The 25,331-nt window shown below is 46.0% G+C and overlaps 1 long non-coding RNA gene across 1 annotated transcript in view; it reads left to right on the top strand.

The window, feature by feature from the left end:
- Positions 1 to 20,832: 20,832 nt before the first annotated feature.
- LOC114900628 overlaps positions 20,833 to 25,331 on the top strand; it is a 73,101-nt gene continuing 68,602 nt past the window's right edge. The window contains exon 1 of the long non-coding RNA XR_003794900.1: positions 20,833 to 24,349. This is a non-coding gene — a long non-coding RNA (uncharacterized LOC114900628). The remainder of the gene's footprint in view (positions 24,350 to 25,331) is intronic.

Raw genomic sequence — 25,331 nt, 5'->3', positions numbered from 1 at the left:
TCTCAGGCCCTCCAACCCCTGGTTTCCTCATCTGTGAAATGAGTGTGTTGTATATGCAAGTAACTTATGTTGAAACTTCACTGTGTCTAAAATGAAATTATACTTCTTTCCTACACCCAAAGTGTAGAGTTTCCTTCTCGATGATTTCTGAGCGTTTGCTGAGGCACAGCCTGCTGTGAGCTCCAGAAAGCCTCTTCCATCCAGCCTTCTCACCTTGCTGCCATGATTATGCCTCTGTAGCTCATGAGACTGGTCCCACGGTGACTCTGCCAGGCCTGGGGGAGAGGACACTGCCCTGCTCCCAGCCCCATCGCCCCTATGACAACAGGCTCCTGAGAGTAATTTCCACCTGCCTTAGAAGAGACGTGTCTGGTACCCACAGGCCTCCATCCGGCAAGGGCCACTTCAACCCCTACCAATAGCAGTCTCCAGGCCCACTTACTGCACGGAGAGGAGAAATCCTTTCCTCCCCCAGCCCAAGGCATTCTCCCTTGCCTGCCACAGGATGACTGACAGTAAGAGCACCCTTTATGTTAAGGAGAGTCTCCCCATGCCCCCCAACACCCCTCCCACCACATACCCAAAGGTGTGGCCTCATCCCCTTGGCTCAGAGAAGGGAACCATCATCGTCTCCAGTCTGAAGGTTTCGGTCTCAGCCAGGGGCCAGTCCAAGTAGCAATATTCTGTGCCCAGTGCATTGTCACAGCCTTTCCTCTAACCGGGAATGAAGAGAGGGTCAGTCTGCCATCATCTGGTCACCTCATCTCCCATGAACGAATCTTGAACAATTCAATACCTACATCTCCCAGGAACCAACAATTATTTTTAGCCATAGAGCATCCTACACCCAGATGTAAGGAAAGAGAACACCTAAAACATGTGTCTAATTTCGGGGGGGCCAGTTCTGCTCCTATATTCAATTTGTGTTCCCAGACAGGACGTATCACTTCTTAGATCAGAAGCACCCTATCTAGGCTTCCTCCAGAACAATGCTGGCTGCTTGCCTCACATCTGATTGATTGCAAGTGCTGTTTGACGTGATTGAAACTTGACAACACCAAGAATGAACCCTAAAGTAAACTATGGACTTTGGGTAATTATGATAGATCAGAGTAGGTTCATTACTTGTAACAAACGTACCCCTCTGGTGGCAGATGTTGATAATCGGGGAGGTCATGCATGTGTGGAGGCAGGAGGTATATGGCACATCTCTATATCTGCCCCTCAATTTTACTCTGAACCTAAAACGACTCTTAAAAATTGTCTTAATTTAAAACATTTATTTTTGAGCATACTGGTGTCTGGCTCACAGGAAGAGTTTCAGAGGCTGTGCCCGAGATAAGGCTGACTTCTGGAAGCCTCTCCGCAGACAGGCAGGACTCGCCTCGGGCTCCCACCCCTTGCTGGATAGTAAGCCTCAGAAGCTCTAGCTTGGCCCTTCCTGCCCGGCTTTGGCGAGCCCTGTGTCTGATGGGACTGCCCCTTTTCTCACCTGCCTGAGGTCTGTGTTGCAGAACATTCCAACCACTCAAGAAAGGCAGGACCGGGCCTCCCTGGTGGCACAGTGGTTGAGAGTCCGCCTGCCGATGCAGGGGACACGGGTTCGTGCCCCTGTCTGGGAAGATCCCACATGCTGCGGAGCGGCTGGGCCCGTGAGCCACGGCCGGTGAGCCTGTGCGTCCGGAGCCTGTGCTCCGCAACGGGAGAGGCCACAACAGTGAGAGGCCCGCGTACCGCAAAAAAAAAAAAAAAAAGAAAAAAAGAAAGGCAGGACCAATGGGTGATTCAAGGCCAATTGAAATTTCAGCCCAGCTCCCCACCGCCTTACCTGTTAACCACCTCTACAATTTTCACCTGATGGGACCGGGGTGGAGGAAGGGAGTTGCTAGAAGGATTATTTCCTGTTACTGCCTTGGAGAGGCTGCTGCGGCTGTCCCGACCTCTGTGCTGGGCAGAGAAGGAGGCCAAATACATGAGCCCCATCTTAGTGCAATGACCATGTGAGGGCTTCAGGTCTCCTTGGGGTCCTGAATCTGGAATCAAGAGCCGCAGAGAATGAGGAACAGGGGCCCTCTGTGGAGAAAGACTGAAAACTTTTCTTCACAGCCAGAAAAATTGCTATTCCAGAGGAGACTGGAGATTGTCTTTGGGCCTGAACCCCTCTTTGGTCCTGCCTTTCTTGAGTGGTTGGAATGTTCTGCAGCACAGACCTCTGGCAGGTGAGAAAAGGGGCAGTCCCGTCAGACACAGGGCTCACCAAAGCGGGGCAGGAAGGGCCGAGCTGGAGCTTCTGAGGCTTACTATCCAGCAAGGGGTGGGAGCCCAGGGGAGTCGTGCCTGTCTGCGGAGAGGCTTCCAGAAGTCAGCCTTATCTCGGGCACAGCCTCTGAAACCCTTTCCTGTGAGCCAGGCACCTGTGTACTCACATTTTAACAAACATCATGACCTTTACTTAATACAGGCCTGGGGGAAGGCCAGGGCAAGTGTTCCCACTTTGAAATGCCTCATAAATGACATGGCATCTTCTGTACACGGGGATGACATGAGCAGCCCACTGTCACCTGAGTCATTTTTTCCAGATGTGGTGTTGGGGGCTGGAGGGAGGCAGCCCGCTGGTATCATGGAAAAAACCTGGATTCGAGTCTTGGTCAGAGGCTGGCTAACCACACAGACTGCAGCTGCTGGCAGCCCCGCCTCCCTGCACGGCTGTTTCTCAGCTGTGATGTGGGAGACGGAAGTGATCCACGCCTGGTATTTCTCACCTAGAATGCGTGCGCTCATGGATGTAAGAGCACTTGAAAAAACCACTGGCTGTTGATTTGACAGGCAGGCTGCCTAGGGGAATACACCCTGGACTCGGTGTTTAAAGACTCAGGTTGGATCTGAGCTACTTCTTGGTCATGTAACTTTAGGCAAGGTACTTAATGTCTCAAGGCCTCAGTTTCCTCACCTGTCAAATAGGTATAAACACCCTGGACCTAACTCCCTCAAGAGGTGGATTAAATGAGATGGGAATGCACAGGAAGTGCTGTTATTTGATGCTGTCAAAGGGTAAAGGCCACTTATTTGGGGGCAGGACACATCCTAACCTCCACAGGCCCATCCTCTCTCAAGGGACGAGAGCATCTGCCGGCTGGTGGCTGTGGTAACCTGGAACAATGTCTGGCTTCCTGCAGGGGCTTTTCTGCTTGTGCAGTTTCGGTTTTCTCTCTTAATCTCAGTCCAAGGCCGGAAGTGCGGAGGCGCGTGGACTTCTCAAGCAGGGGCCCTCTGCAGAGCATGCTCTCTTCGCTGGTAGTGCCTGCCATCACTTTGCCCTGCTCTGTGGAACAGAAAAGAGAACCTGGTCACACATCTCGCTGCTTTCTCTGTTTTCTTTTTGTGACTCATTTTTGTGAATATTTCAAGTAAAAACTTTTGGGGAAGATACTTCTTGGCTTAGTTTTCTGCTCCCCCATTTTTTCTGCACCAGACTGACGAGTCTTCCTTCTTTGTCCAGCCCAACATCCCCAGGGAACAGGCTGGGGTGCCTGAGATCACCAGTTGCCTGGGCTGTCTTCAGCCAGGACCTGAGAGAGTTTGGGCATTTCTATACTTGTGGAATTCATTCTGTGTCCTTCGTGAAGAGTGGAGGCCACTTGCCTCCCCTCTGCCTTTCCTTGCAGGCAGTTGGCACTGGATGAAGTTTCTGTCGGTGACCTGCTCCTCTGTGTCTGGGTCCCGTGTTCAATGCAAAGTTCCTGAGAGTTCCCATGGTCTGCAGAAGTGACAATTCCTATTCCCAGAAAGCCAAGGTCTAGCCTGGGAGGACTTTGTAACTTCCCCAGGTTTGCTATTTTTACCATCTCATGTTTCCTGTATTTATTAGCTGTGAAACTTATACAACAAAAATGACCTGAGAGCTTCTGGTGAACGTGTGGAGATTTGAGGAGAGTGGGCCTATGCGTCTCTTCCATCTGGCTGTTCCTGAGTTATGTCCTCTTAAAATAAACCTGTAATCTAGTGAGTAAATGGATTTCCCGAGTTCTGTGAATCACTCTATCAAATTAATCAAACCCAAGGGACTGTCATTGAATCTCTAATCTATGGCCTGTTGGTCAGAAGCACAGGTGACAACCTGGACTTGCATTTGGCCTCTGAATTTGGGGGGTTGTGGTGCGGGTAGTCTTGTGAGACTGAGCCCTTAACCTGTGGGATCTGACGCCATCTTCAGGTAGATAGTGCCAGAACGGAGTTGAATTGTAGGACAAACCAGCTGATGTCAGAAAATTGCTTGTTAGTGTGGAGAAAACCCCCCACGCCAACACACACACATAGGAATTGGTGACCAGAATCATTTAGTTCCCCAGAAAGGAACGAGCCCAGGATGTGAGTGCATCTGTCTGTCTGACCCCACTGTACCATTCTGCTGCTGCAGTAGAGCTGGGGTTGTTCCAGCTCTTTGACTGGTTAGAAAGCTGGTTAGGAATCAGCCATGATGGTCAATCCCAGACCATCATGCTGTTGGAGGGCCGTAACCCTCTCCTGACTGGCCCCTGACCCAGGCCACCATATTTACTAGTAGTCTCCTCACCCCTGAACCTATTTTGAGGGTATATGAGCTTGGCCATTTTAAACCAAGGAGGTAAACTTATTCATCACCTGCTGTGAGTCCTATGTTGTAGTCTCATGCTCACAAAATCTCTGTAGATTGTAGGTGGAAATGGAAGCAGGAACTGAGATTGGAGGGGTCGAGATTGTGCTGATTGTCCCACAGCTGGTGCTGGCCGGACTCCAGAACTCATGTGATTCACCTTGAGAGATGCCTTCAGAGAAAGGGACAGAAGCCTTGTGGTTCATACACTTAGGAGCTGGAAGGACTTAGATATGAACTATTTCCTCCTCTGAAAAATGGGAATCATGCTAGTACCTTCATCATAGGGTCATTGTGAGGCTTCCATGAGTTAATTAAGGTGAAGCATTTTCAACAGTGCCTGGCACATAAGAAGCGCCGAGTAAGTGTTATTAGCTATTGTTAATATTACCATTGTTGTCTTGCATACCTCCTTTACTTCACACAGGTGGAAGGGGAGGCTCGGGATTAGAAACATGGCCAAGATCACACAGCTAGAGAGTGGCACTGTCAGTGCCAAATAGCCAATTCCGTGCCTGCTTTCCCATGTTAAATGGTCGCATGACGAAACCATAAGAAAGACCGTGCTGCAGTATGGGTTACAAATGAGTGGTGTAGACTTTTGAACATCCTATCAATCATCAAAAGCATGTGTTCTCAATATTTTTATTAAATAAACTTTGGCTTTTAGAGCAGTTTTAGATTTACAGAATTATTGTAAACACAGCACAGTTCCCATATAGCCCATACCCAGTTTCCCTTTTTACTAGCATCTTACATTAGTATGATACATTTGTCCCAATTAACGAGCCAATATTGATACATTACTATTAACTACAGTCCATACTTTATTCATAGTTCCTTGATTTTTACCAAATGTCCTTTCTCTGTTCTGGGATCCCATCTGGACACCATATTACATTTAGTTGTATCTCCTTAGGCTTCTCTTGGCTGTGCCAGTTTCTCAGACTTTGTTTTTGATGACCTTGGCAGTTTTGAGGAATACTGGTCAGGTATTTTGTAGAACGATCCCTTTCCTCAACTGGGATTTGCCTGAGGTTTTTCTTATTGTAAACTGACGTTTTGGGTTCTGGGGAGGAAAAACACAGAGGTAAAGTGTTACCCCATCGCATACATCAAGGGTACATTCCGTCAATGTGACTTATTGCTGTTGATGTTGACCTTGGGTTGACCTCTGGTTGAGGTAGTGCTAGGCAGGTTTTTCCACTGTGAAATTACCCCCACCCCCTTCCATACTGTATTCTTTGGAAGGAAGTCGCTATGCGCAGCCCATACTTTAAAGACTAAGGAGTTATACTCCCCTCCAGGGTGATGTATCTACATAAATTATTTGGAATTCTCCTGCATGGAGAGATTTGTCAATACTTGTATGTTAAAATATACATGTAACGTTATAATTAACTAATATTTTAAGGTACAATATATAATTAGAGTGAAATTTATTCTTACACTGAATGTAATCTACCTATCAGAGTCTCCTTGATAATATATATTATTTGTAGCTAAGGTGTGGTCAGATCAGATGAGAGCATCATGTTTTTAACAATTATGAGAGCTAATTTTTATTGAATGTTTACTCTGTGCCAGTGCTAGTTCCAGTGCATCATTTGCTGTATTAACTAAATCATCACAAGTATTTCCTGAAGTGAGAACTATTATCACGTCCATTTTACAGATAAGGAAACAGAGGCCCAGGCAGTTGGATACCATGCTCAAACAGCTAGAAAGAGGCAGAGCTGGGCGGAACCCTGGCAATTTTGCTCCAGAGCCTGTGGCCTCCACCTCTGCCTGCCTTGCCTGGTCAGGCCTCAGTGCCAGAAACACCCTCGTTCAATCTCCTCGAGGGAAACAAAGCTGCCATTATCCTAGGAGACAAGGCGGTCCTGAGGGTGCAAACCAGTTGTAGGACTGGCCGCCAGCTTCCAGGAGCTGCCCTGAGACTCCAGACCACTTCTAGGTCTGAGCTAGGCACAAGGCAATCTGAGCTGTTTGAACTTGGCCGTTGAACAGATGCTCACCAGACTCAGTTTTTTGTTGTTGTTTTTGTTGTTTTTGCGGTACGTGGGCCTCTCACTGTTGTAGCCTCTCCCGTTGCGGAGCACGGGCTCCGGACGCGCAGGCTCAGCGGCCATGGCTCACGGGCCCAGCCGCTCCGCGGCATGTGGGATCTTCCCGGACCGGGGCACGAACCTGTGTCCCCTGCTTCGGCAGGCGGACTCCCAACCACTGCGCCACCAGGGAAGCCCCAGCCTCAGTTTTATCACTGAGTTCAGTGCTCTCCTCAGAGGGCTGCTGGAGCAAGAGAGGAGATGCATCTGTCGAGCTCTCAGCAGCAAAGCTCTCGGGGCCTCTGCCACAGGGCTTAGCTCTGTGCTAGGAGCCCCAGCGCGGCCAAGAGACCGTGAAACCAAAAGTCATTTAAAAATAACTTGTTTTTCACTTACTTGCATTTCTCCCATACCGCCAAGTGAACACATGGCCTTTAGCAGTACTTCTGATTTCTCCCTGCGGTTGGGAGACCCTCAGTGCTTCTCCCATTTCCCTCCTGGCCTCTCCCCCGTTGATCTCGCTGCAGGTGCCCCTGCCCTCTTCCTAGCTCTCAGATCCTTCCTCCCCTGGCTATTTCCTTCCTTCCCCTGATTTTTTATCTTAAGAATGGCTGGCAAAGCAGGTCTCCTTCCCTTGGAGGTTGGGGTCCAGGAGAGATGGAGGAGTGCGGAGCCAGGACACTCTGGGGATGGGAAAGGCTGGGAACTTGCCAGTCGCCAGCCATTTTTATCCCCTCACACCAATCCTGGCCATTGTTTGGTAAGCGACAAGGTGCCTGTGTTCGTTTCCTAGGGCTGCTCTAACAAAATACCACAAACTGGGTGGCTTAAAACAGCAGAAATGTATTCTCTCACGGTTCTGGAGGCTAGAAGTCAGAAATCAAGGTGTTGGCAGGGCCATGTTCTGTCTGAAGGCTGTAGGGGAGTATCCTTCCCTGCCTCTTCCCAACTTCTTATGGTGGCTGGCAACCTTTGGCATTTCTTGGCTTGTAGATGCAGCACTCCAATGTCAAACTCTGTCTTCACATGGCCTTCTCCCATGTGTGTCTGTGCTCAGACTTCCTTCTTATAAGGACACCAGTCACTGGATTAGGGTCCACCCTGATCCAGTATGACCTCATCTTAATTTGATTACATCTGCAAAGACCCTATTTCTAAATAGGTTCATATTCTCAGGTTCAGAGGCTAGGACATATCTTTCTGGGATGTGTCCAGCCCATAACAGTGCCTTATTCTGAGCTAGCCCATTCCTATCCCCAGACCTGGTTCCCTCAGGCCTGTAAAGTTGTCTCTGACTTTAGTACAGAAGAACCTGTGAGTCCCCTGCCAACAGATAGCAGAAACTCCCTCTGGCTTCATGCCTTCAGAGCCTCACTGAAGAGCAATGGACCAAGCAGGTACTTGCCTGATGCTGTGAGGGAAGGACTGGAAGCATAGCCAGTGCAAATACATTTTCCGGAAGTGATAACTTTTCAACAGTTTTTTAAAATGGTAATATGTTGACATAATGTTTTAAAGGTTATATGTCAATATAATGTTTTCCTAAGACTATGAGTAAAAAATATTTCTCCTATGAAGAATCAGGGTGAAATACAATATTAATAGTTATGTCATATCAGTGGGAAAAAGAGTAACTATTCAATAACTGAAGCTAGAAAAACATCCACATGGATAAAAATGAAACAGGAAACCCATCTAACACCACACATGAAGTCAACCCTAAATGGATTACGGACAGCATCAAAGCATGCCTTCATCAGTTAATCTTAGTAGAAAAGATAAATGACTATCTTTCTTGCACTAGAGAAGGGAGGAATTTCCTTAATAAAGTGCAAAGAAGCACCAGCCAAAAAGAGAAAAGATTGATAAATTTGATCATGTTAAATATATTGTAAAATTGAATATTCACATTCTCCATGATTCAACATTTACATCAGGATACACATATGAGAATATCCTCAGCAGCTCCTTACATAATAATAAAAATAAAAACCCCAGAAATATCTAAAATGCCCACTGACAGGTAAATGGATAAATAAACTGATATATTCACACAGTGGGATGTTATACAACAATGAAAACAATGAACTATATACAACTGCATGCAACATAGTTCTTACAGTATAATTTATTATATATGCTGAGTGACAAAAGCAAACCCAGAAGACTACATATAACATAACTTTTCTATAAAGTTTAAAAACAGTGAAAACTAAACATTAAATCAGCCTTACACTAATTAAATATAATTTAACGTTAATGAAAAATTAATTAAGCATAGCATTAAACTATTTTGAAAAGGAAGGAAATTCTAAATACAAAATGAAGGCAAAGGAGTGGAGAGAAACATAGGTAAAATAACTTATTAATATATATATTTTTTGGCTGCATTGGGTCTTTGTTGTGGTGCACAGGCTTCTTACTACGATGGCTTCTCTTGTCTCAGAGCACGGGCTCTAGGCGTGCAGGCTTCAGTAGTTGCAGCACGTGGGCTCACTAGTTGTGGCTCACGGACTCTAGAGCACAGGCTCAGTAGTTTGGCGCACGGGCTTAGTTGCTCTGCAGCATGTGGGATCTTCCCAGACCAGGGCTCGAACCCACATCCCCTGCATTGGCAGGCGGATTCTTAACCACTGCGCCACCAGGGAGGTCCCTGTTAGTATTTTAGATCTTGGGTTGAGACATGTTCAGAGATGTTCAAATACATGTAGTTTTGAAATGAATTAATAAATTAAGATAAAAGAAAGCCTTTTCTCATGCTAAAAAAAAAAAGGAAATAGCTGTCAATGGTCAGGTGGTCAGGCTCTATGACACCAAGAACAATTAATCAAAGGGAAGCACCTCTTAAAATGTGCTCTATCACCCACCAGCTGGTAGTGCCAAATCCATCTCTGGCCCAATCCTCCCCTAGACAGCTCCCATCATGGGAAACCTGGCTATGCTTCCTCCCAGTCTTGGGTAGTGCCATCTGGGAGTCCATACGGCATCTGGGAGTCCAGCTGCTGAGGGAGGTATGTTTCTGTGGCTCGGAGACTGGAGCATACCTCCTGTTCGAGGGAGGAGCTCCCTCCCTTCCAGAGAGATCATCTAGGCAGCATCTTCACTGCATCTTCATTGAACACAATGGCAGGGACAGAGGAGATGTCACGGCCATTGTTATTAAGGGGGCCCTCCTTTTCAATGAAAGGATTAGTGATGGGCCAGCAGAGAAGCACTTGCCAGGAACTTAATCATTTCCTCTTGATCTTACATACATGCTCTGCAACACACGCGCCCACTAAGGCAGGGTAGAAGGTGACAGGAAGGAAGGAGGCCCCCTGAGTATTGTGATTACAGGGGCACCTGCACCTGCAACCACACACACACGCTGAGATTCCACAGGAGGGTGGGGAGCAGGGTGGTTAAGAGACAAGAGAACAGAGAGATATTGTTTTCATCTCCAAACTTTGCCCCAAACTGTGAGATTTGCAAGTGACTCTGGGGCCTATTTTCCCCCATCCTATTCCACTCCCAGGCCTAATTTACTTAACAAGATGAATGATGTTGTTTCTTTACAGTTTATAAAATGTTCTGTATAACATAATCATTTTGTCCTCCTAAAAATGTTCTTTGAGGTAGTTGTGATTATGACCTTTATTTTACAAGTGAGGAAACTGATGCTCATATTGGCTGTGTCGGGTCTAAGGTCATAGACTCAGTAGCAGAGCTGGCAGTAAGACTTCCGACTCCCTGACCAGTGTTCTTATACCATGCTGTTTATTTTTCACTAAGATCTTGGCAGTTCCCAGAGGGGTGCTACGAAAGCATGGAACGACCACCTACCCCCTGGGCTAGCATCCGGCCTTTTCCCACCAGGGCAGAATGGGAGCAAAGGAACAGGGGCGGCATCCTGGCCCTCCCCAGCTGCGAGGAAGTGGTGGCTCTGAAAGCAAATATGCAGACAGTGGCTTTCCTGCCACCTGAGCCAAGGCGGGGGCTGAGGGAGCCTCGTCCTAGAGCAGCAGACCTCTGTTCATTTGGTGCCTGTACCTTCTGCACAGCATCCCTTGGTGCCTCTAAATATGCTGTTTTCTCTGGTGAGTCCAGAGAAGGAGCTCTCAGGAATTGCTTCACTGTCATTTAAAACAATTGTTTAAAAGAAATGGTGCAAAATTTGGTGTCTGGTTGTTTTTATCAAATAGGCTTATTGTAAAAATAATTTGGGAAATTATAGTCAAATTAAAAGGAGGACAAAAGAGTCACACCATCCAGAGATAATCACTTGTCCACCACCAGCTTACCCACTGGCAGGGAATCTGTAGCCCAACAGCATTCTTACCTCCCTTCGAGGCCCCAAATAAATTCTAACAGAAAAAGTTATGTTTCTACTTAGGATGTAGAAAGCTGTGAGAGAATTAAGAACATAGCTCCCACCCAAACAATGAGAAAAAAGTCTGTAAGTCATAACTTTTCCTGAATCCATCAGAGAACGAAGGTCACAAGGCAACCAAAATGAACTAAATTCCAAAGAGTGACAAACCCCTCTGAGAAGTAAACTGGACATAGCTGAGGATAGAAAACAGTGAACTTGAATATAGGTCAGTAGAAATTATCCAAAATGAAACACAGAATAAAGAGTGAATAAAGAGTTGTAGGACAATATCAAATGGTCTAATATGCAAATGACTGGAATCCAGAGGAAAAGAGATTGTGGTACCAGACTGTATGAGTGAAGCTAAATAGGAGGCTGAATCCTCCTTACCTGTGAGGCTGGGCTTTGTAGTAGAAAAGAAAAAGGGGGGCATCTCTGGTGGCACAGTGGTTAAGAATCCACCTGCCGATGCAGAGGACACGGATTCGAGCCCTGGTCCGGGAAGATCCCACATGCCGCGGAGCAGCTAAGCCCGTGCGCCACAGCTACTGAAGCCCGCCAGCCTAGAGCCCATGCTCCACAACAGGAGAAGCCACCACAATGGGAAGCCTGAGCACCACGATGAAGAGTGGCCCCCGCTCGCCGCAACTAGAGAAAGCCCGTGCACAGCAACTAAGACCCAACGCAGCCAAAAATAAATAAATAAAATAAATATATAAAAAGAAAAGGGGGAGAAAATCTACCTCCTAATGTCTGAACCTGTTACCTGGACAGGGAACTACCACTTGCTGGTGGTTATATTACTAGTTTATGGGTGGAGACTGTGGGTCTGCTACACCTAAGGAATCCTAGCCAACTGGACCTGAGCCCTAAAGGTGACTAGAGCCATGTAAGCAAATGAAAGTAATGCATGCAGGGAGACCCAGCAATCAGGCAAAGGAAAACTAGGAGATGACTCAGAATAAGTGGCTCTGAGCAAAGCATAACTGCTGTAGGAAACATGGAACGATTTGAAGAAAAAATTAACCTTCACTGTATTTGTAGGCTTTTGCTGGGTGATGCTGTGATACCAACCAACTCCAGAAGCTCCATGGCATACAAAAACAAAGGTTTACTTCTCAGTCATAATACCTCTCCTCCGTGAGTTGGCTTTGGCTAGGCCCCATGCCTTTTTCATTTTGGACTCAAGGTAAAGGAACAGCCCCTATCTAGAATGTTCCAGCTTGTGGAGGAGAGAAAGAGAGATGACAGAACCATATGAAGTCTCTTAAAACTTCTTTTCAGAAGTTAAAGCAAGTCGTCTTCCAAAAGCGCTGTCAACGGGGTAGAAAATAACAAGCATCTCGCAGAGGAAGCAGAATAATTGGGAACAGTGATAAGATCTACCTCAGAGCATTTAAGACTTAAGAGGCATTAATATTTTTTTTCTGGAACTAAAACCATGATTCTCTAATTAAAAACTCAGTGGATTAATTCAAAGAGTGCATGGGCAAAGTGGAAAAAGTGTGCGTTGGCTACTGTTGTTCTTCAACCCATTGTACAGCTGAAGACACAGAGGCCCAGAAAGGTTAAGGAGCTATCCCAAGGTCACTCAGCTGTGGCAGGGCTGGTATTCAGTCCCAGGTATTCAGTACTGTTCTTAATCACATTTTCTGCTTCTTAATGCCCATGCTATTCTGCTGTGATAAACAAGTAGGGAGACAGAGCCAGGACACCTAATGTGAGGAACAGAAATTCAAGAAGGAGGAAAGTAATTGTTGGAGGAGCTGTAGGAATTAAATAAGTGATGCAAGAAAACACCTCTGAGTTTAAGAAAGACTTGCAACTTAAAAGGGCTCAGTGGATTCCAGGCTGGGATTGAGGAAAAAGGCACACATCTAGTAATATCCTGTGAAATTCCTCAACTCCCAGGATAAAAAGAAATTTCTATAAGCTTCTAGACAGAAAGAACAAATAACTTATAAAGGAGAATCAGACTGTCATCAGGCTTTTCATCTGCAACTCTGGATGTCAGAAGGCTACGAATAACATCTAATGAAAGAAGAGGACCTTGACCTAAGAATTTTATAACCTCACCTGAGGATCTCACCTGTCAGGGTGGATATGATGGGCTGCAGAGAGTATATCATCCACACACGCCATTTGAGGAATTTATTCAAACGAAGAACCCCTTTCCAAGCAACAAATGAATCAAGCAAAACTCTCAGGATAGGGGAAGATGAAGAAGAGAGGAAATAGTAATGGTGAGAAATAAGCCTACTATGCCTTTGTATACCTAAATCTAAATGAATAATGATAGAGTGACCAGGAATTTATCCTCTAAGTTTGGATTTACAATTTTGGTGGGAGATTTAAAAACACTCCTTAATACTAAGATCTAGCAGGCCAAAAAAAAAAGTAAAATCCTAGAGGAATGGATGATTTTATTAACAAACTCAATTACAGCAATGTAACTAGGCAACCTATGAATAGAGAGAGCGAGTGAGAATAAGACCGGCTCTTAGTGGGTAGAATGGAAGCCACCCTTTCAGGGACACTGAAGTCCCCTCTGAAAACATTCTTCTTCTGTCTGCTCACTGACCTTTAAATCAAGATGAGAAATGAGTGCTTTGCTTCGAGGCTTTGTTCTCTGCTCAAAGGTCTCCTAGGTCTTGAAAAAATCTTTATTTTAAACTATGGCGATCATTTCCCCTGAGTACAAGTTTGCTTGTTAAATTCCATCCTGAGAAGAGCTTTAATAGGGAAAGCACAGGGCAGAGCATGAATTCAAAGGAAGGGTGCAGGAGGGAGTAAGAGAGGTGGAGGAAGGACTTGGGAGGTATTCAGCGGGGTAGTTCTGCTGCTCCTCAAGCCCGCTTGTCGGCCTCACCCCCAGCATCTCTTCCCCTTCTTTCCGCCCAACCTCTCCCATCCTGTCTCCACACCTACATTTAAGTTGTGGTATCATGGGTGATGGGACAAAGCATTCCTTTTTCTTTCAGCCTAACTCCTGAGACAAGCAGCTGCCTCTGATGACATTTCTCAAGCTCAGAGCGCAGTGAAATGTGACTTTTAGCCCCGAAAAACAATCTCAATTTTAACTGGGGAGTTCCTGGGTGAGCAGTGTCCTTGACATTTGAAAGCATGAACCTTATCTGGAGCAGCTCTTGGAGGCTGAGAGACCTTGTTGAACTCGAGCCATTTAGAACCCATTGTAGGGTTAGTTCTCATTTCTATTCTTCAATTACACAGCAGCAGAAGGTTCACTTAGAATATAAAAGCTTTTTTAATTAATCCAGAGAGCCTACTTTAAGTTTATTTATTTTATTTTATTTTTTAAAATTTATTTATTTATTTTTGGCTGCGTCGGGTGTTCATTGCTGTGCATGGGCTTTCTTTAGCTGTGGTGAGCAGGGGCTACTCTTCATTGTGGTGCCTGCTTCTCATTGTGGTGGCTTCTCTTGTGGAGCACAGTCTACAAGTGTGCAGGCTTCAGTAGTTGTGGCACGTGGGCTCAGTAGTTGTGGCTCATGGGCTCTAGAGCGCAGGCTCAGTAGTTGTGACTCACAGACTTAGTTGCTCCGTGGCATGTGGGATCTTCCCGGACCAGGGATCGAACCTGTGTCCCCTGCATTGGCAGGTGGATTCTTAAACACTGCGCCAACAGGGGAGCCCCAACTTTAAGTTTAAATGGCCATGTTCTACACAGAATATAGTAAAATAAATATTGCATTTTTTTTCTTATGTTAGTTTCCTCTTGTTCTTATTGATGTGCAGGGAATATAAGCCTGGGACTCAGAGTTCCCTCAAGTGCCTGACTCTCCATCTCCAAATATATCTTGTCCCATGGCTCCTCTGCTCTGCCGTGACAGCAAACAGCCTCAGTCTTTACCCAGCTTACCCGTTTCTAGCTTCTTCCCCTGCCACATGTGTATGTATTACAAGAATGGCCTCACTGTGGGTGTCAGTGGTTTTCAGTTATAAAAATTGCTCCATTTGGACAACCAAGTTTATGCAGACATACCATTTTTATTACAAATAGCTACTATAAAGTGCAAAAGCATTATGTTAGGCATTTTAGACACATTTTCTCTATTCTCACCCAATAAGTTTGGGATTATTATTCCCATTTCTCAGATGACATTCTGGTTATCTATAACAATCATCCCAAAATCTGATGGATTAAAACTATTTATAATCATATGCTTACACTTGTGTCGGTCGGTTGGGTTCAGCTGGGTGGTTCTCTCTTGGACTCTCACACGTGGTTGCGACTGTATCCGAAATTCAGCCTCTGTACATAGGTACTGAATTGAATCTTGGAGACAGAGTTTTGGGTGAAGGAGAAAAGAACAGCTTTACTGCTTTGCCAGGCGAAGGGGGTCACAGAGGACCTAATGCCCTCAAGACTGTGTGTCCTGACCTGGAGTCAATGAGGCTGGACATCTAATGTGGCTTCTTCACTCACCTGTCTGATGCCTCACCTGGGATGACGGGAGCAGAGTGGGAGGCTGGCTGAGCATCTCTGTCTCTACACAGTCTCTCCTTGTTGGGCTTTCTCCCAGCATCTTAGTGTCCAGGTAGTCGGACTTACATGACCACTGGCTTCCCCAGAGCTAGTGTTCCAAGAGACCCAGGCTTCTTATGACCCAGCATCACTTGTGCTGCATCCCATTGCTCATTATATGCAGCCCAGTTCAATGTGGGAGGGAACTGAGGCAGGAGGTAGATGGGCCTCAAGTTAGGCATTTACAACTGGCCTCCCGTTTACATTTCATGGAGCAGGAAAAAGTGGGCTTCAGGCTGGACACTTACAGCTAGCCTCCTGTTTACATTTCCTGAGACAGGAGATAGATGGGCTTCAGGTTAGACATTTAAAAATCAGCCTCCTGTTTGCTCTCCGAAATGGAAGTAACAACAGAAACAGGGCAGATAGCCAGGCTTTGTCTCCTGTGGGCACCTTAAGATAACAGTCATGGCAGAAACAGAGAGGGGCTAACCCTTGTTTGAGTAAAGGTTCAACAGGTCACATATTTCCCATTCTTGGGGCAAGGGAGACATTGAACATGCGCAGAAAGGCTCCTTGGGGGTCAAAAAGGAGGGGGCACTACCCCATAATATGTGATGCTAAGGCCATCCCATAGGCCTCTGGGCTGAAATCCATCTTGGAAAAAAGTTGCCCACACAAGTTGGGGCGGGTCCTAGGGCAGGGCAGGTGTAGAAAAAGAAGCCAGATAATTGGCCAGAGGTAAACAAAGACCCAGAAGACCTGCCCTAGATGAATGATTTTTTTTTTTTTTTTGCTGTACGTGGGCCTCTCACTGTTGTGGCCTCTCCCATTGCGGAGCACAGGCTCTGGACACGCAGGCTCAGCGGCCATGGCTCACGGGCCCAGCCGCTCCACGGCATGTGGGATCTTCCCGGACCGGGGCACGAAGCCGTGTCCCCTGCATCGGCAGGCGGACTCTCAACCACTGCGCCACCAGGGAAGCCCACCGCCTCTTTACTGCGCTCCTCCTCACTGGGGGGACCCCCACACCCTGTCTCTCCAGGTGTGCATCTCTGCCTTGCTTCTGTCTTAACTATACAAACTGTTGCTCTGGGTGCTCTCCCACTTGTTGTGCTAGGTCTCTAATAATAAACTTTATACCTCTTTTTACAGTTTTTGCCTCTGTGAGAAATGCATTTTTCACTGGGGGCAAGAGCCAGGGGGTATGGTGGCCAGTATTCCTGGTTTTCATCCAGGATACCCAGGTTCAATTCCTGGGCAGGGAACTAAGGTCTCGCTTCACGCCACCACTCACTGCTGCCTCTCCAAGATGAGAACCACAGAAGAATGTGATATTGTGAGGAGGCAAGGTTCACTGTGAGGTGGGGGACATCTGTGCAGACTAGGAAATCAAGGCTTTGATGGGTTATGTAATGTGTCCAAGATTATAATGCCAGTAAGTGACAGAATTGAGATCTGAATGGAAGGGGTCCATCTGACCCCAAAACTTATTTTTCTGTATCGCTCTATTTCTTTTTCTTTTTGATTCCCCTCCCCACCTTCTCATTCTATTTCTTATGATTGGTTATTTTGGTTCTTTAGTATAGCATCTCAAATACTATCCCTAGGATGACCTGTTTTAATTTTTGCCAGGCTGCTGACAGCATCAACAGTGTCTTGGCTGAGTTTACAGGGAAGAAACCAGGTAAAATGAGTAGCACACCTACCCCAAACTCCTTTTTGGGCTGTCTTTGTAGGATGAAATCACCTAAGTGTTCTTTAAATCAGAGGATGTTTGTTTAGTGACTGGTCAGTACTGTTGCCCTCCCCAAAGGAGTCTAAAATGTCTCCCTTTTAGCTGTACTCTGGGGACTATGGCAAACAGCCCCTTGACCCTTAGGACGCTGCTGAGCAGTCATCCATTTAGACAGAATGTACGTTGTCCCAATGTGAGGACTTTGGCAATGTCAGGAAAAGCTGCAGTGAGAGTACAATTAGAGGTAATAAGTGTCCTGTAGCTTTTAAAGCACAGTTATGTATTTTATCAATCAGGATAGACTGGGTTATACTTCAAAAAAAGAAAAAAAATCCCCGTACATTAAAACAACAAAGGTTCATTTCTCACTCACAGCACATGTTTACTACAGACGCATTAGGTACTTTGTTCCCTCGCCTTTTGCCTTCTCACTCTAAGACCCAGGGCAATGGGGCAGCCACTGTCCAGAACATTGCTGGTGGTCACGGTAATGTCACAGGAGGTCTCACTCAGAAGTTAAACCTTTGGCCCCCACATGACATGTGTCCCTTCTGCTCAAAATTCATTAGCCAAAGGAAATCATTGGCTGGAACTGGCCACAAGGGCACCAAGAAGTATAATCCTAAAATGTGCCCAGAAGGGAAAAAAACTGAAATGACTATTTGGAAAAAGCACTAATGATTACTACAGATAAGTATGACCTTAAAGGTTTTCTTAGCTATTCAATGATGCAAGGAGTTATGGAATTATCCTCATTTTCCAGATGCATTGAGGAGGCAGCAATGGCAGAAGAGCTTCTTATATTGTTAGCATAAGTCCGCGTGCCCGACGCACAGTGAGGCCAAACAAACCGAAATGTCAGAGTTTGAAGCAGAGAAAGGTTTATTGCAGGGCCATGCAAGAAGACGGGTGGCTCAGGCCCCAAAAAAACCCTAAGTTTTGAGTTTTGGCAAAGCATTTTCAAAGGTCAGGTGAGGGAGGGAGTCACAGGGTATATGATCAGCTCGCACACAATTCTCCGATTGGCTGATGGTGAGGTAACAGGGTGGTGTCACAGGGGTTAACATTATCAGTCCTTAGGCTCCAGGAGGCCTGGGGCTATGTGCTCATGGTCATCAAGTAGTTAACATCTTCCATTTGGTGGGGGGTTTTCACATCTGTAAAACAACTCAGGAAATGTGCATCAAAACAGTTATCTAGGTACTTCAGAGAGAAGCTAAAGCAGAGGATGGGGGGAAGGCCTGTCCTGGGAAGGCCCTGTAGGGTCCTGCTCGGTTACAATATAGTATGTGAATAACATCTCACGAAGCTGTTATAAAAAATTAAAGGTTGGTGAAAGAAGGGAGGTGGTGGTATACAACTTACAGGGAAAATAAAGCCTCTCTTTTACAAGGTTGGTTAATATACAGGCACCCTAGAGTTCCCACCCCATTCATAGCCCTGTACTCAAGAGAGGCAGAGGGGACAATGCAGGGGCTCTTAACTTGGGGTCCATAGACAGAGGGAGAGGAGTCTCAAACTCATCCCAAAATTGTAGCCTAATTAATCTGTGTAGATGTTCATTTGGGGAGAGGATGTGTCCAGTTTGTACCAGCTTCTCAAAGGAGTCCGTGACCCCCAAAGGTTAATGGAAAGAACAATGGCGCAGGAGTCAAGAACTGAGTCCTAACCCTGGCTGGCTTTAACTAGCTGAGGAAACTTGGACAAGTCATTTCTCTTCTTCATTTGTAAAATGAGGGCCAGGACTCACTGATATCATGATCTCTTTCAGCTAGGAACACAAGATGCAGGATACTTTGTGGCCAAGCAGATCTGAATTTACATCTGGCTCTACCTCTTAATGATTGCATGCCCTTGTGCCAGTTCTAGAACATGTTCACACATCTGTCAAAGGTGAAAACCTGTGCAGGCTTCTTGGGAGGATTAGGGACCGTGAGTGGAGAACACCCGGCCATTATTATTAAATGATGCTTCCTATGAGTCTGCGTCTGGCTCAAGTCCTGCTGAGCACTGCATATTTTCAGTGAGTAAGCATGGTCTGCCAAGAATTCAAGTTGTACCAAATCCAGATGTCAGCAAGGCCTTGCCCTAAGGCAGTTCCTACTATAGAAAGGAAGTCTGGGTGCAAGCCTTGCCCAACCTCATCCATATACATACCATGCCTGACTTATGCCTGGCCTGGGCTCCACAGCAGGGCCAGCTCCTGCCCCTGCTCGCTCCTCTTGGCAGGCACTGAGTCATCATGGGCTAAGTCATGACATGGGCTGATGGCCTCCCCAGGAGGCTGAACCCACCGAAAGCACCAATTACTGATGGAGCCACAAAACCATCCCCTTGGCCTTTCCAGCTTTCTTCACTGGCAGCTTCCCATGTTACTGCTACTACAGGCATCATACCCCAGATTGACTCACCACTTCCTGCTGTAGCTAGGGCAGGAATTGCTGCTCCTAGTTTAGTCTAGAGGTACCTGAAGTCCAGAAGAGTAAGGTGACCTACACAAGGAAACACAATGAGCTTGTGGCAGCACTGAGTCGGGCCTCCTATCTCCTGGTCCCTTGTCACCTCCTTGCACAGTGTCAATGTATTAGTTTTCTATTGCTGTTGTAACAAATTACCACAAATTTAGTAGCTCAAAACAACACATTAATTAAAACAGCCATGAGATAATGAGATACCACTACCAAAATCTGAAAACACTGACAGCACCAAATGCAGGTGAGGATATGGAGCAACAGGAACTCATTCATTGCTGGCAGGAATGCAAAATGGTACAGCCACTTTGGAAGATAGTTTGGCACTTTCTTATAAAACTAAACGTACCCTTACCATACGATCCAGCAATCACACTCCTTGGTATTCACCCAAAGGACTTGAAAACTTATGTCTACACAAAAACCTGCACACAGATGTTTATGGCAGCTTTATTCATAATTGCCCAAACTTGGAAGCAACCAAGATGTCCTCAGTATATGAATGGATGAATAAAATGTGATACAGCTAGACAATGGAATATTTTTAAGCACTAAAAAGAAATGAACTATCAAGCCATAAAAAGCAAGGGAGGGACCTTAAATGCGTATTACTAAGTGAAAGAAGCCAATCAGATACAGCCACATACTGTGAAATTCCAATGATATGACGTTCTGGAAAAGGAAAAGGAAAAATTATGGAGACACTAAAAAGATAAATTGGTTCCCAGGGGGTTAGGCAGGGACATGAATAGGCAGAGCACAGAGGATTTTTAGGGTAGTGAAAATACCCTGTGTGGGACTATAACGATGGATCATTATACGTTTGTCAAAACCCAAAGAATGTACAACACCAAGAGTGAAGCCTGATGTAAACTACAGACTTGGGGTGATGATGATGTGTCAGTGCAGGTTCATCAACTGTAACAAACTCGCTACTCTGCCGGAAGATGTGGAAATGGGGGAGGATATTCCTGTCTGAGGGCAGGGGGTATATGGGAACTCCTTGTACCTTCCTGACAATTTTGCTGTGAACCTAAAACTGTTCTTTAAAAAATGAAGTCAATACTTTTTTTTTTTTTTTTTTTTAAATCTAACGGTTCTGGAGATCAGAACCTCAGTGGACTAAAATCAAGATGTCAGCAGGGCTGCGTTCTTTTCTGGGGGCTCCAGAACAGAATACGTTTTCCTGACTTTTGCAGCTTCTAGACACTGCCCGAATTCCTTGAGGCAAGGCCATCTTCAAAACCGGCAATGGCTGGTTGAGTTTTTTCAAGTCACATCACTTCTGCCTCTCTCATCCACCTTTAAGGACTCTAGTGATTGCATTGGGCCCACCTGGATAATCCAGGATTCTCTCCCCCATTTTGTCAGCTGATCACCAACCTTAATTTCACCTGCACCTTAATTCCCCCTTGTTGCGTATGCTAACATATTCACAGGTTCTGGGGATAGGATGCAGACATCTTTGGGAGGGCCATTATTCTGCCTACCAGGGTCATGAGTCTATGCCCTGCGGTAGGAGAGGGTGGTAATAATCATACTAATAGCATCACAGTCCGGCTGCCTCTTGCTTGAAGCTAAAGGTCAGTACCGTTCTAATTTTCAGCTGTGTTTGAGCCTCATCGGCCCTTAATGTGGTTGGTGTTCCCACATTTTCCAGCCTTTCAGAATTACCTTTCGCTTAAATATTCAAAGAAAATAACTCATGCTCTGAGGCCAGAGGAATTCCAGTCCCCTCCCAAATATTGCTAAGTATCCTCAGATGCGCATCCACACTCATGGCCTGTCTTTTCTCACTCCATGCTGCTCCTGAATCCTCCTAACTCCCCCGTCACAGGCTCTACACACTGCCCTCTCCCCATCATTCCGGAGGCAGGGCTGTCTGGAGAGAACCAGGTTAGGATGCTTAATCGCCCTTGTTAGGGCTTAATGACACAGGCCAGGAGAACTCCATCTAGTACTCCGTGCGGAGAGTCCCCACATCCTCTGGTCATACTGTGTTGAGGCCTTTATTCAGGGCTTCTCTCGGGCCCAGCTAAACCCCCCTTTTCTCTGAGACCCCAGGCTCCAAACTGCTGCTTCTAGGACCACCGAAGAAAAAAGAAGCCGTAGAATATTATCTTTTATTGTGGAGGGCAGTTTAGCCACGGTTCACTTCAACCTGGCCTCAGGGCCCTACCTTTGCATAACCGAAGGGCCCATTAAAGTGTTTCCCAAACAAAAGATAAGATTCTTTGCCAAGAGGAATTCTTCTCCCACTCTTGGAATGTGGAAATGCTGCAGTTAAAAAAATACAACAAAGCACAAACAGCTCCCTTTATTTCTACTTCCATTATTTACCACTGAAGTAAAGTGCTAGTATGTGTGTTGTTTTGTAAAAGACATAGACTTTACATCACAACACATACTAATTAATACACACCCTCACACAACTTAAATAAAAGAAACAATACGTACTCTTCTTACTTGGGACACACGTTGATATTTTCTACTCTATTAACATTTTCGAATGGTGATCAGGACCCACCGAATTTTTTTCTGTGACCTGCTGGTGACTCACAACCTGCTCTTTGAAAAACACTGTACTAACAGAATAGCCCCTTCTCTTCCCTCCCAGGCATAAGTATTTGTGTAATGCTTTAATGCCTACAAAGCAGGTTTTAAAGCATAGGTTATCCCATTTAATCCTCACACGACCCCAAAATGGAAATAATAACTCCCTTTTCACAAATGGGGGAACCGAGGTCTATATTGTTGAAGCAGCTTTGCCCAAAGTCACGCGACCAGAAAGGGAAGATTTTGGATGCAAAGCCCTGAATCTAAACCTAGTGTTCTTTTCACCCACACCAGACTCCTAGTGTTACCAGAAGGGGGACCCCTTCCAGGGCTTGTGAGTGGGCTGCTGTCTAACCCTCAGAAATGAATTGTCCGAGGAGACACACGTACTGACAAAGCAAGAGGCTTTATTGGGAAGGGGCTCCCAAGGGGAGAGCAGTAGGGTAAGGGAACCCAGGAGAACTGCTCTGCCACGTGGCTCTCTGTCTCAGGTTTTATGGTAATGGAGTTAGTTTCCGGGTCGTCTCTGGCCAGTCATCTTGCTTGTGCCCATATTTGGTCTGACTCAGGGTCCTTCCTGGTGGCAGGCACACTCTCAGCCAAGGTGGATTCTAGTGTGAGGGTTTCTGGGAGGTTGGCAGGACATATTACGTGCTGGTGTCTCCTCCCTCTTTTGGTCCCTCCTGAATTCTCCTGGTTAGTTTTTGGTGGCAGCACCGTGCTCCTTACTGGAGGGACCTCCTGTAGTGAGACAACTCATGCGAGTGGTTCTTATCCTGCCTGGCCAGGGTGGGCAGTTTCGGTCAATGGTTCCCTAACATTACTCCCACTATGTACAACACTCTCAACTCTTATGGTATGGTTTAGGTTAAGCTAGACAATGTAAGCCTTTTTGCATATGCTGGATTCTTAGTGCTCGCAAAAATCTCACACTTCTCCCCCTTTGTCAGCCTGGAGTTGGCATAGCGGTCCATACCTTCCCAGGTGGCTAGGCAGAGCTAGCAAGGCCTTTGCAGGGTGCAGGTGCACCTGCCCCCAGGGCACGAGGCCCCAGCACCTGCCTCAGGCCTTCACGTGGCCTCCTAGCAGAGCAGGAAGGCAGTCCTTGCCCTGGGCTGGGGTGGAAGTGGCTTAGCCCAGGAAGCTGGGAAATGATACCAGGAAAGACAACCCCAGAGGAGGGGTGAGCTGACCCTGAGGACAAGGTGCTTTGGGTGGAAGGGCACCTCAGGAAATGTCGACTCAACAGACAAATAAAAGAAACCAGACATCACATATCCAGGAAATGCTGAGCAGGCCTGGGTAAATGAAAGAAAATCTGTGGGTAGAAGACGTGGATACTGTTGCCAAGTTTAAATACTGCCTCTCTCTCTTTCTGTCTTTGACAATTCTGCTTCCTTGGGTTTTCTTAGGGCACCAGTTGGGAGGGGTTTACCAGCATTTCAAACACGTGGGCTCTGTGTTTGTAGGTAATAGGGCTCAGGGCAGGCCACCTCAAAATATTCCACTTTGGCATATTGGTTATTTAGAATTAAAGTTACTTGAGAAACAGCCTGTGCAAGGAGCACACTCTGACCTTCCTCTATCCCCTTGAAAGCAGAAAATAAATCTCCCATGTGAAAGCTATCCTCCTTGCACCAGGAGGTAGAGAGACATCCTTATTACAAGAGACAGGGAATTCAGGGCCAAGAAGGCTTATATACAAACTTTGCTTAGTTTCTTCACTAATTAGTACATAAACCTAAGTTTGTTTGTCTTGTCACTTCTTTACAGATTTATTGTTTCTTTATCTAAAAGGTATATAAACAGCCTGCTTTGGCTACTTCTTGGGTCCTATAGCTATGAGACCTCTGCATGTACAAAATTGAATTTTGTTTCCTCCTGTTAACCTGTTGTGTGTCAATTTAATTTTTAGATCAGCCAAAAGAACCAGGAGGGCTAGGGGGAAATTTTCCCCTCCCCGACAGTTTTGGTGTAGTTGGCTGGATACTGCTTGGGTACTGCTTGCTCCTGGGACTGTTGCAGATAAAGAGATCCTGGAACCTCTGAAAACAACCTGGCAGAAGGTAAGAATTCTCACCACGTCAGCCTCCTCGATCTCTGACTCTGGGGGTCTGATGGAAGTGAAAGTAGGAAGAGTCCTTTTCTCTCCTTTTCTAAACTTAAATTAGCAGGAGAAAATATTTGTGGAATTAGTTCCTTGTGTACAGTGACCCTGGTAAAGATTTGGTACATGGGTACTCTTGGTTTAACTGATCCTTTTCCTCCCGGAGATGGTCACTGTTTTTCTTTGTCTCTGCTGTGTTGTGTGTTATAAAGAGAAAAAAAAGCCTTAGGGCAGAACACAGGCAGAGGCCTTATAAGCCTGCTGTTTGAGCGGACCTCAAAGACTGCTAAGTTCATGGTTCTCACCAGACTGGTGTCTGTTTAGACCAACCATGCTGCGGGTCCCTTATGTAAAAACCAGATGAGGTTTTTCCTTTTGTTTTGTTCTATGTTCTGAGAGCTTAGCTTTGTAACCAGTGAGAATATTCTGTCTGGTCTTTGCCATTCGGTCTGGGGTGCCCCTTGGTGGCCATTTGAATAGACTGGGGTTCCAAAACATGAACTCACAAGCAGCCATGCTAGCATTCAGGGAACTTTGTATAAAGGGTCCCGATCCATAAGGGGCCTTTGTCGTCTCAACCTTCCTTGCTTTGTTAGTGCTCGAAAAGTCCCATTCCAGTAGTGCCTGCCTGGTGTCACAGATTACTGGATCTGTCACTGGAGGTGTCTCACATTCCTGTGAGAGACCAGAGACACCATTTTCACTATACCATCCTTACCCTGTGCAAAAAAGGCCTTTGCTTTCTTAGGCTATCTGGGAGTGAACTTTCTGGATCTTGTGAGGGTTGCATCTCTTGCAGTCTTTTGTGGAGGTCTCTTGCGTTCTTGGTTAAGCTATAGGAAGGCTTGTCAGACTGAGTCGCTATTGAGATTAATAGATCCTACTCATCAATGACCAGGATGATGAACCTTTTTTAAAGTGGAAAAGCTTCTATATTTGAA

This window comes from Monodon monoceros, unplaced genomic scaffold (genome assembly GCF_005190385.1).
Source record: "Monodon monoceros isolate NGI ecotype Baffin Bay Population unplaced genomic scaffold, NGI_Narwhal_1 Super_Scaffold_19, whole genome shotgun sequence".
Lineage (NCBI taxonomy): Eukaryota > Metazoa > Chordata > Mammalia > Artiodactyla > Monodontidae > Monodon > Monodon monoceros.
Note: the sequence above shows the minus strand (reverse complement) of the source record. Positions and strands in the feature narration are given on the sequence as shown.